Raw genomic sequence first — 6000 nt, forward strand, 5'->3', positions numbered from 1 at the left:
ATATGTTGATTATTTTCTATTGTTAAGAAATGACTTGCATGTTGGTTATGATTGAATATTATGCCTCTTATACTTATGTTCATGAAGTTTTATCAAAATTGCATAAAAGCATGACTTTCAAACCAAATGTTTGTTTTAAGCATGGTTTTTGCATGGCTATCATACAAAGTATTTAATTGTGCTAACCCATATTTCTTTATGTTTTAATACAAGTGTATGTTTCGGCAAGTGAGTTGCTTCCTCTCTAATTAAAGCTTGGATTTTAGATTCTCTAAGACTAACTGGTATGTCCTCATAGATCGAGGAAAAGTACTTGAAGTTTCATTTTATTTCATTTAAAAGACTATTGTTAGGCTTTTCGATTGTAAAGGGTCGTGACCCTACTTTTGTTTTGGATATTGTTTTTAGATCGCCAAGTGAGACAATAGACTTCCGCTGTGTTTGAAGCGTTTTAAATGGGTAGTTTAATTGTGTGGACTTAAATGAGTTTTAATTCCGTACTATTTCTATTATCTATTGAAAGGGCATGCTATGAGGCTTGTATGAGAATTTTCGGAGTCTTATACACTGTGTCACATCTAGGGTATACCCTTGTGTCGTGACACCCTCGTCCTCATCAAATCCATTCTCTCAAGCAAGATACAAAGGATAGATTCCATGTTTCACTTTCTCAAGCTGAAATAATGGTGAACCACTACTAAGGATGCTAAATTTGCTACTTTGTCTCTGCACTTCTATGTCGAGCAAGCACAAAACACTAAACTAGTTACAGTAATCATGCAAGACAACCTCAAAACGCAACAACAATTCACACCCACTACAAATTAGCACCATTATTCGCAAATCAATGACACCCATTTAGTAAAACTCAATAATTGGTCACATAGTCAAAACCCCAAGGAGAGGGTTTTACCCAATCATAACAAAAAGACAAAAATCAATATCTTCCATGTTTTCCATAGCTGGGTAACAACGAAAATTGAAAGTTAAAGTTAACTGAAAATCTCATCTATTACAAAACCTCAAAGAAAGTCTCTCCTAAAATAACTAGGAAATTGCCCCTAGTAGTGGTCTTTCTCTCTATCTTTTGTTCCTCACGTTTCTGAATGTCCTCTGTCTCTAGCAAAAATCAATTTATGCAAGTCTGATGTATGACTATTTAGGACCAATCGGGGAGGTAAGTCGAGCTTCACCGACAACTTCACGACTCACCGATTTTCCTTCCTCTCGCCTTCATTTTTCGCTTCTTCTTAGTCCAACCACAATATTTTTAGGTGGTCAAGATCAAGATCGCCGAGTGGTTCCACGAGTCACCTTTTTCCTTTCAACTCACCTATCAGCACTTTTGGCGACCTGGTAAACCAACGACGAAGCGATCGGTGACACGCCGAATGGAACCACTGCTCGCCGAAGTTACCCCTAATTTAGCCTCAGCATTCTGTAACTTTAGGCGGTAGAATGGAAACTTGGCTAGTCATCGAGTGACATCGACGATCATCAAGCCTGTTTTTCCCTTCCCTTTTTTCGCTTCTGTTGTCTGTATTTTCCCATTTCTATCGTAGCTTTGTTCCTCAATTCATGTACCTAGAAATCAAGGGTTTTGAATCAGTTATTTGCATAAAATAAGCATCCGAGGATACTAAATTATTGTAAATAAACCCCTAAATGATTCAAACCTCAGACACATCACTGATCTGCAACCAATTACTCAAGAAATAGCATAGGAATAGTGACAAAGGTACCTGAAGCCTATAAGGCTAAAGCTGGTGGTGGTGGTGCCTCTATACATGGTTGTGATGACTCTCCCTGCTCTGGCCCTCAATCTGCATGTGAAAGGTCAATTGGGACATGAGGAACAACAACCAAAGAACCCACATCTCCAGATTTCGCACCCAAGAGATGGTTCGCAACATCTTTTATTTTAGAAGCTTAGGTGAGTCTGAATGCTTCGTCCTATCTATCAACTAGCCTGTTTGGGGGAGTGTTCGCTTGTCAACATAGATTTTCTATCAGACAGGGAAATTGAAGGTTGGCCATCTCATTCAGTTCCCTGTCTCTCATCTCGATTGTTATAACATGTCCCATATTTACAGGGTAGCCAACCATACGACACGCTACCCAAGAGCCCTGTGAAGGAGACAAGGTATTATGATTAGTTGTAGGTCTCAATTGTGTATGGACAACAGCCCACCAAACCTTGTCCGAAAAAGATAGTGAAGCTTTAGTAATGAGTGTTGGCGTTGTTGTGACCCAAACTTCACTATTGCCATCTACAGTAATTTGCCTCGCAATCCAACACAAGACCCTCTCTCGAGAACTCTGAATCTCCATCGCAGCACCACTGGTGACCTCATGATTTTTAACCTAAAAGGCCAACTAAAGTTGGTGGAGTGTATTTTATGGCCATGCAACGTCATGTTGATAGTAGCCTCAGAGATATCTATCAATTTACCCAGAACCATAATTGAGTTGAGTGGACCCCAGGTAATGGCAGTGTCCTTTTGTCCCCGTTTAGTTGTCTCAGTTTCTGGTGCAAAATTAATCAATGTGGCTGCATAAGACGCATAAAACTCTTTGGCAAGGTGGTTCGAATATTCTCCAGGTGCATTGTTCATCCAGTCAAACCGATTAAATTGGAAGATCCGATAATTGTCGGGAAATGCTTTGATATTAGCCACTACCACTCTGGTCTCAGAAATGATTGATCTCTTCTTGACACTGTAAGACTTAGTCACAATTACATGATTAATGAAGTCCTCGCACCTGTCCACAATCCACATAGAGCGGAAACACTCAATCAGTTGTTGTCTCGCTGCGGGGTCAACTTCGAGGATGTTCACATATTGCACCATGGTGTCATCAGTGTGGATCTCTTCATCTCCTCCCAATGTACATGCTTCTTCCTGCACCCCAGTTTCAGCTTTTATGTTTACTGCAGGTGGAGGTATGGTGGCATCTTCATGCAAGCCACTCACAAACCCTGAACTTCCTTCTGAACCATTATCAGACTGGTTACCTTCTTCCTCACCACTTGTGGAACTGCTACCTTCATTTTTAGAATGGGAAGGAGTGTTCTGGAGGATGGCCCTCGCTGTATCAGATCTAGTAGGTCGAGATGGGTGATCTTCAGGTGTAACATTAATCTGTACTTCCGAACTACTAGATTCCTTAGTATGATCACCTTCGTATTGCGAACCAGTAGGTGAGAAATGTGGAGCTGCGTTCTTTCTTCGAGGAGCCATAGTACTCGAACAATGCAAACACCTATTAATAAGAAATTTAGTAAAATTACACACTATCGGGTACTCAGACTTCCCCTGTGTATTTACAACGTGACGCCTTGCCTTAAGAATGTCGTCACCCAAACTATCATTGGGAAGGCCACAAAATCAAAAGATGAAATAGGAATAAAAGTACAAAAACTAAACTATACAAAATCAACAAACTATACGGGAGCTCACACGGGCTGTGGTAGGTACCATGGTGTGTAAAACATCTCATGGATTTATCACAGAATCAATGTGCAATTGTGGTTTAACAAAGTATTACTCACGGATGATTGCACGGTCCGTAATAATTCCCATGAACATAACTAGTGATGGTATGAAATGCCCAAGAGTGGTCCACGAGTTGTTTCACGGCTCGTAGTAGCTTCCACGATCTGTGAAGCTTATCGTGGTCTTACACTTAGGCAATCAATCAGTCATTGTATCCCCCAACTTCACTACAGGATATGTTATCCCTATTTTTAATACAGGATCACAACGTGATTACTAACACCACCGAATTTCATCAAGCACAAGGTCAACAAGAACAATATGCATCCAATACACATATACCATAATCATACCCACAAAAAAATCATTAATTTTACACAATTCAAACTAACCCACAATAATTCAATATTAACCAAATCGTTCATCACATGATCATGCTAATTTTGACTAAATCGAAGCAACTATGACTTATTTTTAGACAATATCAAACTTAAAACAAGTGATATAAGAACTTACTTGGAATTAGAAGAAAATTTCCCTTAAAAAGAAGACAGTGAAATCGACTTGAACTCTTTGACAACTTAGGATTAGGGCTTCGATTCTTTGCTGAACTAAAAACTGATAGATGATGGGAATCGTTTTTTAACCCTTTAGTAATCGTTATAGGATGAAGAATGGGGAGAAAAGCCGACCTTTGGCGCTTGAGGAATTAATTATATGTTTAGTTCAATTTTGGTTTCAGCGCGGGTTGGGTCGGGTACTGATAGTGTTGGGTAGAAGATAACGGACCGTGAAGTTGTCCGTGAATGACATCACGGTCCGTGGAAATGTTCGTTAACATGACTTAAGACTAAAGTTCTTACCTAAGGTTCATAAAAGGCTAGACTATCTGTGCAACGTTTGACGGACTGTCAACCCTTCCGTGAACCATATGATGGCAAATTCAAATAGCTTCCTTAAGTTGGTGCTGAGATTGACGAGGGGTGAGGTTGCCCGTAAAGGACACCACAACCCGTGAGACTGCTCGTGAAGAGCTATCTTCATCCAAATCCTGCAATTCTTAGTCCCAATCTTTCCTGCACACATCAACACACAATGACTCTATATAAACAAAAAAAATGTGAAAAAGTGAACTAACGATTATAAATACAATCTTAAGTTGCCTCCCAAGCAGCGCACAATTTAACGTCGTAGCGCAACGCAGATTACTTGATTACTTAGATTGCATAGAGTTTACATTCATCAACTATCTTCACTTCTTCTGGAATACCCAAATATGCCTTAATTTGTTGACCATTTTCCTTGAAACTCTCACCCTTGTCATTTGCACGCTCAATATCACCCGACTGAAACAACTGAGTTACCTTAAAAGGTCCAGACCATTTAAATCTAACCTTCCCCGGAAACAAACGAAGTTTAAAATTAGAAAGTAACACGAAGCCACCAGGAGTGAAGGTTTTCTTCTCAATATGCTTATCATGATACAGCTACATCCTCTCCTTATACATTCCAGACCTCTAATACGCTCTCAAACAGAACTCATCCATCTCATTATTCTAATCCAGTCTTTGGTTTACTGTATCACCCCAACTAAGATTCAGTTTCTTCAAAGCCCAAAGTGCCTTATGCTAAAGCTCAACCGGCAAATGACGTGCCTTTCAAAACATCAGTTGATATGGAGACATACCAATAGGCGTCTTGAAAGATGTCTGATATACCCATAGAGAATCATCTAGCTTTCATGCCCAATCTGTCATGTTAAGATTCACTGTTTTATGAAGAATCACCTTTATTTCTTTATTGGACACCTCCACTTGGCCACTGGTCTACGGGTGATAGGGTGTTGCCACCTTTTGTTGTTTAACCCCATATTTAGCCAGAAGCGCGCTGAATACCTTGTTGCAAAAATGGTAACAGCCATCACTGATAATGGCTCACGGTGTGCCAAACCTTGAGAAGATATTCTTCTTCAGAAAAACAGCAACACTGTCGCCATCATTCTCAGGCAAAGCAATTGCCTCAACCCATTTAGACACATAGTCCACTACCACCAATATATACTTTTGCCCATAGGAGCTCACAAATGGGCCCATGAAATCAACTCCCCACACATCAAACAACTCGACCTCCAAAATAGGTGTCATGGGTAACTCGTGGCGCCGATAGATGGCTCATTTTCGTTGGAACACATCACAACTCCTTACTATGTCCATTATATCCTGATGAATTGTAGACCATTAGTACCCACACTGAAGTACCTTGTGGGCTATATGAGCGCCTCCATGATGGCCACCTACTGGAGAAGTTGTGACATGCCTCTAGAATGTGCAACATCTCAACTTCTGGGATGCATCACCTAATGATATTATCAGCACATACCCTGTACAAGTAAGGTTCATCCAAGAAATACTTACCCACGTCTGCATGAACCTCTTCTTTAGCTGAAATGTCAGTCCCTCAAGCATCAAATCACTAACAAGAAAGCAAAATCAGCAAACCAAGG

Source organism: Solanum verrucosum, unplaced genomic scaffold (genome assembly GCF_900185275.1).
Source record: "Solanum verrucosum unplaced genomic scaffold, falcon-dt-bn FXZP01000147.1, whole genome shotgun sequence".
Taxonomy (NCBI): domain Eukaryota; kingdom Viridiplantae; phylum Streptophyta; class Magnoliopsida; order Solanales; family Solanaceae; genus Solanum; species Solanum verrucosum.